This window comes from Zingiber officinale, chromosome 2B (assembly GCF_018446385.1).
Source record: "Zingiber officinale cultivar Zhangliang chromosome 2B, Zo_v1.1, whole genome shotgun sequence".
Classification (NCBI taxonomy): domain Eukaryota; kingdom Viridiplantae; phylum Streptophyta; class Magnoliopsida; order Zingiberales; family Zingiberaceae; genus Zingiber; species Zingiber officinale.
In genome coordinates, this window is record NC_055989.1 from 51,853,297 (window position 1) to 51,866,559 (window position 13,263).

Below are 13,263 nucleotides of genomic sequence, written 5' to 3' on the forward strand. Positions count from 1 at the left end.
GATTTCTGTCCTCCCGACTGGGCTTGACTCTTGCCCTCGTTCAGCGCCTTCAAATAGTGTTTGGTGATCAGGGCACTGTTGATTAGTTCTTCTGCGGTCTGCGGTCTATTAACTACGCCGGCGACATTCAGAGCTATCTCGGGTCTGAGTATTTTCAGCATAAGTCTGACCCTTTCTCTTTCTGTACTGACCAGCTTTGAGCATATGCGTGCTAGTCGGTTGAATCTCTTCACAGCTTCATTGACTAATAGGTCACCTTGCCGGAACTCGGTGAACTCGTCATAGTGCTTGTTTGTCACACGCATGTGGAAGAATTCTTCGAAAAATTATGTTTCGAAGTCCGTCCATCGCATTTGATTCACTTGTCGCTTTGCTTTAACTCTGCCCCACCACATTCTGGCATCTCCCGTAAGGTAGAACAATGCACACTTGACTTTCTCGTGTTCAGGCAAGTCCAATAGCTCTACTATACTTTCTACTGTCTTGAACCAGGCTTGAGCATCCCATGGTTCACAATTACCAGAGAAGGCTTCCGGCTTCAGTCTCTGCCATTGAATTAGGTACACCTCCTGTCTAACCACTAGAGCAGGGCCCATGGGTGGTACTGGTGCCGGTGGTACTAGCACAGCCGTAGGTACGACTGGCATCGTATTCTGATTCCCTGGTGGGGTAGCAGGGTTCCCCTGCTGATTCAACATAGCATTAATCACCTGCTGTTGTTCTGTAACCTAACGCTAGAGCTCGGTAACTACATGCATCAGATCAGGTGGGGGTACTGTCTCATCAGCTCTGGTATTGTGTCTTCTAGCCATTCTTATCTTCATCAACAACAACAAGGCTAGCATAAGATTATCATTCTAACCTATATCCATGCATACTTAGACTAAAGTATTTCTTATCATAATTAAAAGAATAGAGTAAGCATGCATACTAAAACATTCCTTGTCATAATTAAAAGAAATAGGGTAGGCATAGAAATTCTTACTTGGAGCGGCAGGATGGACGCTTGATGTGTGTGTAATGGAAAGGCAGAACTGCTCTGATACCAAACTCTAACGCCCGCCCTTCCCACCACTTAGAAAGGGGGAGAAGGACGGGGTTACTTGAAACATACATACGTGCATATATGGCAGCGGAAGTATATAAATCTTTTTGTACTTTTTTTTTGAAACAAACTAAACTAACTAAAGCATATAATCATGTTATCATAGAAGCATGTCCATTATCATAGAGCATATATCCAAACATATAATGTGAACCATGTATTAGCATTCATAACTTGATCTAACATCTACTACTTGCTACGTGATGCATGACGTTTTACTTGAATAAAGCATACTAACATGGAACATGAAAACATAAGTGCATAAAGTGTACTAAGATAAGAAGAAAACTAAACATGTATACGGCTCTCTAGAGCTCATGATCACTAACACTTCTCTAAATAACAAGTACTTAGCATTTCGAGGTATCATGGAAGCAAATGTAAGTATAGTTCAACTTAAGTATAAAGCACCCAACAAGTCAAGCTAATATCATCAAAAGTAGTAAGAAGAAATAGTTCACATGCAAAAGCTTAAAACATATATAAGTCCTGAAAACACAAAACAGATCTCTTCCACCATGCCACTGCAACACATATCCTCTGCCCCTCTTGCTGCTCCCTTTAGTTTAACCATGCTTTACCCTTTTCTGCAGTACAAGGAAAATAAAACTATAAGCACATAGGCTTAGTAAGATCCTTTCCTACTCACAAAACATACATCATGAAGTTGATATAAAGTAATGACATGTTCATCTAATCAAACAAGCATAAGCATAAGGTAGTAGCATGTTCATATAGGCATCATAGACATATCACACAATAGCATTTTAATGAAGCATAATAATCATGTAGCATGAGATAAGTATATTTAAGATGTTCTTTGAAAACATATATCATAATCATATATCATGAAACAAACATGTGCAAGATGTTCTTTGAAAACATTTATCATAATCATATGGCATGAAACAAACATATGCAAGATGTTCTTTGAAACTATATATCATAATCATATAGCATGAAACAAACATGTGCAAGATGTTCTTTGAAAACATATATCATAATCATATAGCATGAAACAAACATGTGCAAGATGTTCTTTTCAAGATGTTCTTTGAAAACATATATCATAATCATATGGCATGAAACAAACATATGCAAGATGTTCTTTGAAAACATATATCATAATCATATGGCATGAAACAAACATATGCAAGATGTTCTTTGAAAACATATATCATATAGGTACTTAAACATAAATCTCAACATGAGGGCCCGACATTGTACCACATACATAAATTGCATGCATCCTAAGTAAATCCGAGGTAGCAAATCTCGAACCTACTATGAACTAGGCCCGTTTCCTTGACCATCGACCTAGGGACAACTTAGGAGTCCATCCCATGGACCATTCTTAGCGTCCGGTACAAGCCAATACAAAAGTAAAATAGTATATCATGTTCTTGTCATATCATGAAACATAGCATATTCTTGTCATATCATGAAGCATATCATGTTCTTGTCATATCATGAAGCATATCATGTTCTTGTCATATCATGAAGCATATCATGTTCTTGTCATATCATGAAACATATCATATAGCATAACATAGAGAGTCATTATCATGCATGATTAGGGTTTTGAACTTTCCATAATTCCTAATCCACATCTTGGCCGAAACTTGCATGAACATGAACTTAAATTTTTAAGCAACCTTAACCAAGAAAAGCATCATACATAGCATAACATGGGAGAAAACATAAGCTAGTCTAGTTGAAATTAAGCTTCCCTAATTCCCTTCCTTGCTTCTTGGCCGAAACTTACAAGGTATGGCCTTAGGTTTTAAGCATTTTTAAAACAAGGAAAGTATCATACTAGCATCACATGGTACTCATCCTAACATGGGAGACCTTTAGCAACATAGAAGGACTTCTTACCCTATTTTTTTCTTAGTTGGCCGAAACTTACAAGAGGTGTCATCCTAGGTGTTAAGCAACATAAAACATGGAAACTTTACACTAAGATCATATAATGGATTACATACCATGAGCAAGCATAGTTAGGTTTTATAACTTTCCTAAATCCATTTTATTCCTCCTTGGCTGAAACCTAAGAGCATGGTTCTAGGGTTTTTAACAACTTTAAAATATGGAAAACCTTAACTAACATAACATAGTAGATCACATACCATAAGGAATCATAAACAAGCATAGTTTAGGTTTAAAGACTTTCTTAAATCTATTTTGTTCCTTCTTGGCCGAAACCCTAAGAGCATGGTTCTAGGGTTTTTGGCAACTTTAAAACAAGAAAATCTTAACTAACATAACATAGTAGATCACATACTATAAGGAACCATAACAAGCATAGTTTAGGTTTAAAGACTTTCTTAAATCTATTTTGTTCCTTCTTGGCCGAAACCCTAAGAGCATGATTTCTAGATTTTCAAGCAACATAAAACATGGAAAACATCTTATTAACATCATCTAACTTAATAGGCATCATAAGAAAATATATAAGCAAACCTAAATGGAGTTTAAACTTTCCTAAGCCCTTAATCTCATCTTGGCCGAAACCTATGAGCATGATTTCTAGGTTTTCAAGCAACATAAAACATGAATAACACTCGTAAACTACTTGTACCGCAGGTGAGGGAGATACTTACATCCTCTTGCTTGGGTTTACTAAGAGAATACCCTTGGTGAAGAAGAAGAAAGAAACCCTTTTTCCCTTCTAGAATTCCCTTTTGCTTATTTTCTTTTCTTGTAATGAGAAGTATGCTTCAAGAGCTTCCTTTTATGAAGTTTTCTTAGGGATGAAGCCCTTAACTTGAATTCGGCAATGAGAGAAACAAGGAACTTGGATTTTCGGTGAAGGAAGGAGAAGGAGGAAGAAGGAAAAGAATAATTTTTCTTTCCCTTTCTTCTATTTATTCTCCATGAAAGGGAGAAGGGAAAATACCTTTTTATTCTTCTTTTCATTTATTCTAAATGAAGAGAAAATGAACTCTTCATGCTAAATGAAAGGGGAGAAAGAAAAGATAAACTTTTCTTCTAAGTGAAGGAAGAAAGGTGTCCCTTCACCATCCCTACTCTTAACTACAATTGCCTTTTCCTTCCTACCAATGCTTTCCCTTGGCCTATTGGTTATCCCATACTACTTAAAGCTTGCTACTTGTTAAGAGGTTCCAAGGTTCAAGCCTTGACCACTCTTCTTTTTTTCTATTTTCTTTTTGGTTCCATTTTCTCTTATTCTTAAAAGAAATTCATATGAAATTGCTGGGCGTTACAATCCCCATACCTTCTAAAAAGTTCATCCTCGAACTTAGAATAACTCTGGGTATCTTTGTTTCATATCGTCCTCACGTTCCCAGGTGGATTCTTCGGATCGTTGATTTTGCCACAAAACCTTTACTAAGGGCACTTCTTTGTTCCTTAGTCTTTTGACTTCTCGATCCAGTATTTGAACAGGACGACTTTCATAACTTAGGTCCCCTTGAACTTGCAATATTTGCAGCTCGATCACTTGGCCTATACTGGGAATGCATTTCTTGAGCATTGAAACATGGAACACGTTGTGAATAGCTAACATCTCCTGTATAACACCCATAGTATCCCTAAGTTATTTTATGAGAATTGTTGCATGATTAGAATAAGCCTTATGTGAATATTTCCAAAAATAAAATAAAAATAGAACCAAAAAGAGGCATGACCAAGGTTTGAACCTTGGACCTCTTGTTAGATGCATGAATGTCATAACCAGTAGCCCCAGCAGGGTTGTGCTGTTAGAAAGGAAAGGGACAAGATAGTTAAAGGTAAGGAAACTGAAGGCTCTCTTTACTGAGAAGGAGAAGTTCAAGTTTTCTTCTTCTTCTTCCAATGAAAAGAGGGTTTTGATTTCTCCCTTCATTTAGGATGAGTAAAAGAAAAGGGAAGAAAAAGTTCATTTTTCCTTCTTCCTTTCATTTGGAATAAAAGGAGAAAGAGAATGGAAAATTTCATTTTCTCTTCTTCCTCCTCCTTCTCTCCACCGAAATCAAGCCTCCCTCTCCTCACCATTGCCGAAACCCAACCAAAAGGATTTCTCTCTAGGAAAGCTTCACAAGCAAGGTTACTTCTCTTAGTAAATCAAGCAAGAGGAAGTAAGTATCCCCCTCACCTATAGTACAAGTAGCCTCCTACGTTTTCTATTTTTAAAAAAAATGTTTTTAAAAACTTAGGATGGAACTTTGCTTCTTAAGGTTTCAGCCATGAAAAGATAAGGATGGTTAGAGAAAGTTTTAAATGAAAACTATGCTTGTTTATGATCCCTTATGGTTTGTAACTCACTATATGATGTTAGGTTAAGGTTTTTAATGTTTGATGTTGCTTAGATCTTGGAACTTTGCTTTTCAAGTTTCAGCCATGAAAAGATAAGGATGGTTAGAGAAAGTTTTAAATGAAAACTATGCTTGTTTATGATCCCTTATGGTTTGTAACTCTCTACATGATGTTAGGTTAAGGTTTTTAATGTTTGATGTTGCTTAGATCTTGGAACCTTGCTCTTTAGGGATTCGGCCATCAAAAGATAAAGATGTTTAGAAAAAGTTTAAATGAAAACTATGCTTGTTTATGATCCCTTATGATTTGTAACTCACTACATGATGTTAGATTAAAGTTTTCATGCTTCATGTTAATTAAAGATCTAAAACCATGCTCATAAGGTTTCAGCCAAGAAGAAATAAAGGAATTTGAGGAAGTTTTACAATCTAATTATGCTTGTTTATGAATCCTCATTATATGTCACCCACTATATGATGTTAGTTTAAGATTTTCATGCTTCATGTTGAAGAAAAAGATTGAGAACCATGCTACTAGGGTTCGGCCAAGAAGAAAAAAAAAAGAAAGGATTAGGTTAAAGGCTAACTAGGGTCTCTAAAGCTCTTACATGCTATGTTAAGTATTATGAGAACTTAAGTATTTGATTTCCATGTTTTATGTTACTTGAAAACCCAAGAAGCATGCTCACAAGTTTCGGCCAAGACATGGGAATTAGGTTAGGAAGCTACCTGGGGTTCCTAAGGGACTCACTTGTTGTATTAAATGTTATGAGAACTTAGGTATTTGATTTCCATGTTTTATGTTGCATAAAAACCTAGGATTCATGCTTTTGATGGTTCGGCCAAGTTAGGTTCTAGGGTTTGTAGGAAGTTCAAAACCCTAACCATGCATGATAATGATTCTACATGATATGGTATGAACTTTTATGTTATGATATGCTTTATGTTATGTACACACATGCCATCATGTTATGATTCCTTAGGTTATACTTTATGTTATGTAGGCTATGCTATGATATGACAAGAACATGCTATGCTTCATGATATGCTAAGACCATGCTATGTTTCATGATATGCTAAGAACATGCTATGTTTCATGATATGACAAGAACATGCTATGTTTCATGATATGACAAGAACATGTTATGTTACATGATATGACAAGGACATGATATGTTTATGAAAGACTTATGTAAGATGAAAAGCCTGAGAGATGCTTCCCTTAAGTTGGGATCAAGAGCACTCTTCATGATAAGACAAGAACATGATAAGCCAAGACATGACAAGAACATGATATGTATGATATGATAAGAAACATGATATGCTATTTTACTTTTGTATGGCTTGTACCAAGGGTTGGCTCCATAAGCGCCCCTAGGTCGATGGTCTATGAAACGGGCCTAGCAAAAGGGATGGACTCCTACGTTGCCCCTAGGTCGATAGTCTATGAAACGGACCTAGTTCCTAGTAGGTTCAAGATTAGCTACCTTGGATCTATTTAGGATGCGCGCATTTATATATGTATGTGGTACAAGTTGGGCCCTCATGTTGAGATTATGTTTAAGTATGTATATGATATATGTTTTCAAAAGGACATCTTGCATATATATTCATTTCATGATACATGTTTTTAAAAGAACATCTTGAATCTACAAGGTTATATGATTTTCTTATGATTATGTAAGATGCTTTGAAAATATGTCTATGATGCTTATATGATCATGTTACGATTTTATGTTTATGCTCTCACATGATAGGATATGATTTCATGTTTATGTGCTCACATGATATGATATTATTTTATGTTTATGCTCTCACATGCTATGATAAGATTTTATGTTTACGCATGAGTTGTGGTTTTTGTGAGTAGGACAGGGACTTACTAAGCCTATGTGCTTATAGTTTTATGTTTCCTTGTACTGCAGAAAAAGGAAAAGAGTGACTAAGCTAAAAGGAGCAGCAGGAAGGGCAAGAATGTGTGGGAGTGGCATGGTGGAATAGATCCTTATGTTTCAGAATTTATATATATGTTTTGACCTTATGTGAACCATGTTTAACTATATGTTTGATAACTACTTAGACTAGCATGGATAGATTATGCTCTTATGTTTTATTGTTCATGTTGGTATGCTTATATGAGATCATGAATTATGTTAAGTAGTTGATGATAAATCAAGTTACATGTTATGTTGAAGGATTAGTATGTTAAACATGTTTACTATGTTATATGATTATATGGTTCACATGTCATGTTTAGTCCATATGCATATGAGCAAATTAAATTTTAGACAACCCACTTCCGCTGCCATGAGTTCATATGCATATACATGTATGTATGTTTAAGTAAGTAACCCCGTCCTTTCTTTAGAGTAGTAATGGAGGGGCGGGCGTCACATTCTAAGGCAGCTCTAGTTCGTAAGCTACCTTGCCAACTCTTTTCAGGATCGGATACGGTCCCACATAGCGCGGGCTTAGCTTTCCATTCTTCCCGAATCTCATCACTCCTTTCATAGGAGCTACTTTGAGAAACACTGAATCCCCGACGTTGAATTCCAACGGCCTACGCCGCTTATCCGCATAGTTCTTTTGCCGGCTCTGAGAAGTTTCTATTCTTTGACGGATGTTTTGTATGGCATGGGTGGTGTCGTCAATGAAATTTGTTCAGAGTCCCATCTCCTTCTTTTCACCACCTTCGTTCCAGCATATCGGAGACCTACATCTCCTCCCGTACAGAACCTCTTATGGTGCCATTCCAATAGTAGCTTCGTAGCTATTATTGTAGGTGAATTTCGCTAAGCATAGATATCGACACCAGCTTCCCTTGAAATCTAAGGTGCAAGCACGTAACATATCTTCCAGCACTTGGTTCACCCTTTCTGTTTCTCCGTCGGTCTGAGGATGGAATACCGTACTGAATAACAGTTTCGTGCCAAGGGCCTTCTGAACACATTCCCAGAAATGTGAAATAAAGCACCCATCTCTATCAGAAATGATGGTGTTAGGAATCCCATGTAATCTAATAATTTCCTTGACATATAATTAAGCCAGTTGCTCAGTCAAGTAAGTCATCTTGATTGCTAAGAAATGGGCAGACTTTGTTAATCTGTCCATGATTACCCATATAACATCATATCCGTTCGTCGTTTTGGGTAGTCCTGAGATGAAATCCATAGAAATGTCTTCCCATTTCCATTATGAAATTTGAATTGGCTGTAGTACTCCTCCAGGTCTCTGGTATTCTACTTTAACCCTTTGGCAGGTCAAGCAGGTATTGACATACCGAGCCACATCTCTTTTCAAACCAAACCACCAAAACTTTTCTTTCAGGTCTTGGTACATCTTGGTGGATCCAGGATGCATCGCATAAGGTGTTCCGTGAGCCTCCTCCAATAACTTCTTTCGCAACTCTGGATCGTCGGAAATACATAAGAGATCTTTGAGGTATAGTATTCCGCTGTTAGCGATACGAAATCCCTCGTTCTTTCCTTCTTGGACCTCTTGCTTAATCCTTTGGATGCTTGGGTCAACTATTTGCTTTTCTGGTATATCATCGAACAACGTCGATGTTATTGTTAGGGTAGAGAGCTGTCCGGTCATGCTTTCAATCCCGTAACCCATAATTCCCTTTTGTTTTCCAATAAATTCAAACATCGGTTCTGCTTTTGGCCGAAAGACCACTTTTCTTTTACGGCACTAGATCGAAGCACCGTACTTACTCAGGAAATCCATGCCCAAAATAGCATCATAATCCTGCATGTCGAGTACTATCAGATCACAATAGAGTTCTCTGTCTACGATTCCGATAGGAGCGGCTCGCAACATATGGGTAGACATCACTTCTCCCGAGGGCAGGGTTGTTAAGAACTTGCAATCTAAGGCTTGTGGTGGCATGTCTATTTTCTTTGTGAAAGGCGTAGAGACGAATGAGTGTGTTGCCCCAGTATCAAATAATACAATAGTGTACTGACTGAAAATAAATATCTGACCTGTGACAACCGTAGAAGCATTCGCCACATCTTCCTTGGTGAGGGAGAAAATCCTGGCATTTGTCATGACTGGGGCGGCTTCCAATCTCCCTTGGCTTATCTGAGTACCTTCTATCACAGCTTGCATCTGGTGTAGTTATGAGGGAGCACCCCTGTTCTGAATGTACTACTAAGGAGGTGTCTGAACCTGGGTAGGGCAATCTTTGGCTCAATGTCCTTCCAGTCCACAGTTGAAGCACCTATTTGTGCCCTTGTGACTCCCCGAAATGCTTCTTCCCACATGTAGTGCACTGAGGGTACGTGGGTTGTTTGTTTGCTGGACCACCCTTAGGATTGTTCCATTGTTTTCTCTTACCATTGGGGTTTCCTTTCCAACCGGTTTTGGTACTTTGAGATTTCTGTCCTCCCGACTGGGCTTGACCCTTTCCGCCCTTATGTTTTTTCAATTCAATCTTGTGTGGATTATTGTGGTTGGATCTAATTACCATTCTTGATTGGTTGTTTGTAATTCTTGTGGATCTTGTAGAGGAATTCTCTAGATGTTGGGTTTTTCGGGCCGCGAAAATCGCTTTTTCGCGTCGCGGAAACCCCGAATCACCCTAGCCAACGGATCTCGTGCGAAGAATATAGAACAAAATTTATGAATACGAGTTTACAACTTAGATCTACTCCTAGATCTACATGAAGAAAGAATATACCCTTGATGCGAAGCCCTTCGCAATCCCGCTTGTCTTCGGTTCGCCGGATCTCGAAAGTGTCAAAGTAGACACTTCTCTATGTGTATCCACACAAGCAAGAGATGGAGAAAAATCTCTAAGGATGTGCTAGCAACCTTAGAGATCAGTAGGGTGGAGAGGGAGAGCAAGAAGAAAAACTCAAGAGGAAGAAGAAGATGGAGTTACAACCACTTGAATGAAAAATCAATTTTCATTCCACCTAAAAGTGGCCGGCCACTTCAAGGCATGTAACCCCCATGGAATATCAAGATTCAAGTCTCTTGATCTGCTCCATGAGGTGGCATTTGGTGAAGTCAAACTTGACCAAATGTAGAAGCCTTGATGATGTGGCATTGGTCAAGTTAAAGTCAAGTCAAAACTTGACTCTTCATCTTCCTACTTAAGTCAAGTCAAACTTGACCACTTCTCTCCCTTGGTTGATCTAATCTAACCATTGGTTCAAGTCAATTTTAATTTAATGAATCTCTATTCATTGAATTAAATTAATTAAATGAGTCTAAGTCCAAATTATACTCACTTAACACATGAACCAAATTGACTCCAACTCAATTAGCATACTTTGGATTACTCTTAATCCGATTTGGTTTATCATATGAACGTAATCATTTAGGTTCATCTAATGAACCTAATCTCCATCTAATTGCCCTTAGTGTGTGACCCTATAGGTTCTTGTAACGTTGGCAATGCCCCTAAACCCATTTAGGAGCATAAGTAATGAGCGGTATCTAGCAACACATCATTACTACCCAAGTTACAAGAATGTTGAGATCCAACATCACCTTGTGACTACTAATTGTGACTCCTCACAAAATATGACAAGTGTCCTTCTATCCTAGACATCTAGATTGATCAATGTGAGGCATAGACCGTGTCATCCTCTAATCATTCTAAATCTTGAACTCCAAGTAGACTCACTCAATCAAATGAGCTCAATATCCTATATTGACTCATTTGGGCATGGCCATGCACTTCGTGGTCTCACTCTATCAAGAATATCGATGTCGCTCCCGTCATATAGGAGGGATAAATCCCATCTACATCACTCACATCCCTCTGCATAATTCGTTACATACCCAGTAATCGCCTTTATAGTCCACCCAGTTACGGGTGACGTTTGACGAAACCAAAGTACATAACTCCTTATGTAGGGAACCATGGTGACTTCAGGTCTAAGGACTAGTAGTCATACTAATAGCCACATGAGAAAGTATATGACACTCATATAACGATCCATGATACTTTCTCATGGCGGGTCATTCAGTATACATTCTCTAATGTATACCCATGTGTCAACTTGATATCTCTATATCCATGACTTGTGAGATCAAGTCATCGAGTTGACCTACATGCTAGTCTTATTGCATTAACATTGTCCCTGAATGTTAATACTCGACTATGAATGATTAAGAGTAGTGCTCCCTATATCATCTCATTATCAGTTCAACTAACCGATTGATATAGGTGAGAACCGTCTACTCAAGGACATTATTATACTTAGTTTATTTGGCACCAATACAAGTAAGTATAATAACCAAAATCCAAATACCTTTATTTATATAGAATATGATACAATAATATCCAAAATACAATCATTAAATGATTGACTCTAGGGCTCTAGCTAACACTAGATTGTATGATCGAGGGGCATCATGATAGGGCTGCCCCGTTAATGGGCATTTAGGGGACCATCTTGAAGGGTGATGCAAGAATCTACAAAGAAGAAGGATAATGAATGCTATGTACTCTATATCTTGATGTGAATTGATTAGTAATGAGTTTCTATGTTGTATGACAAACGGGCGTCATGACAGGGTTGCCACGTTAACGAACTTCATAGGGATCATTTCTATTTAGTTTCTTAAGGTGTAGATTAATGTCCCTAGCCGGTGTCTATAGAAGATAACCGACAACTTCTTGCAAATGCATGACAATTGAGGATAAGATTGGTTGACCATATTACATTGATAAGTATCACAAAGAAACCAAATCTCCTAGAACTTTCATAAGACCTAGTTTCCTACATTACCTTTCTATTTCTATTTTCTAGTTTTGGTTTTAGTCCGTGCAATTCTTGTTCAGTTGTTTAGCTAATTCGTTTTGATACATCTTTAGTGATTATAACCAGTCCCTGTGGATACGATATCTTTTTGTATTACTGACGACGTATTCGTACACTTGCGGAGACGTAACATGTTTTTTGCGCCGTTGCCGGGGACTGCGTCTATAACATTAGAGATTATCATTTGAGTTAAACTAAACTTTTCTTTATTTCTCTTACATCTAACTTGTAACTAGTTTTCTAATTCTATTCTGTAATTTTTCTTTACATTCTTTTATTACATTCTTTTATTCTTTTTGTTGTGAATCAAATTCTTTGGTTCTTTATTCTTTGTAAATCAAATTTTGCAATCTTGTTCTTGTGTATGCGAAGATCTAACTTTGCAGGAGATTTATTTCCTCTTGATCCTGAAATTGATAGAACCTTTCATAGAAAGAAAACCTCACAAAGACAACAAGAAGATCAAGAACACTTAAACATAGCTAGAATCCTTAAAGATTATTAGACCATCTAGAGGCCAATAATTTTGAGATAAAGCCTGCAATAATCACTATGGTGCAACAAAATCAATTTGGTGGAGGATCGCATAAAGATCCTAATCAACACTTGGAAGTTTTCTATGAAATCTGTGGTACCATGAAAATGAATGGTGTTCCTTCAGAAGCAATGAGATTATTATTATTTGGGTTTTCTTTACGAGATAAAGCTAAACAATGGTTAAATTCTTTAGCTCCAAATAGCATTACCACTTGGGAGCAATGTGAGCAGCAATTCTTAGACAAGTTCTATCCTCCAAGCAAGACAGCTCATATGAGAAATCTTATTGCAAGCTTCAGACAGTCAGACTCAGAATCCTTATTTGAAGCATGGGATAGATACAATAATATGCTCAGACAATGCCCACATCACGGATTAGAGAAGTGGTTAGTGTTGCACACATTTTATAACAACATCAACTACCATACTAAGGTGTTCCTAGATTCAACTGCTGGAGGGGAACTTATGAATAAGAGTTTAGATGAGGCTGAAGATATAATTGAAAGTGTAGCAAAGAATCATCATCAACGGGCAACTGAAAGAAGTGGAGGTTATTCTTATTCAAACCCAACAAAGGCATCAG

General features: G+C 37.6%; 1 non-coding gene across 1 annotated transcript; it reads right to left on the reverse strand.

Moving 5' to 3' along the window:
• Nucleotides 1-12,950: 12,950 nt before the first annotated feature.
• LOC122049847 lies at nt 12,951-13,057 on the reverse strand. Its single transcript, XR_006131101.1, has one exon. It is a non-coding gene; the product is annotated as a small nucleolar RNA R71 (small nucleolar RNA).
• Between the last annotated feature and the right edge of the window lie 206 nt (nt 13,058-13,263).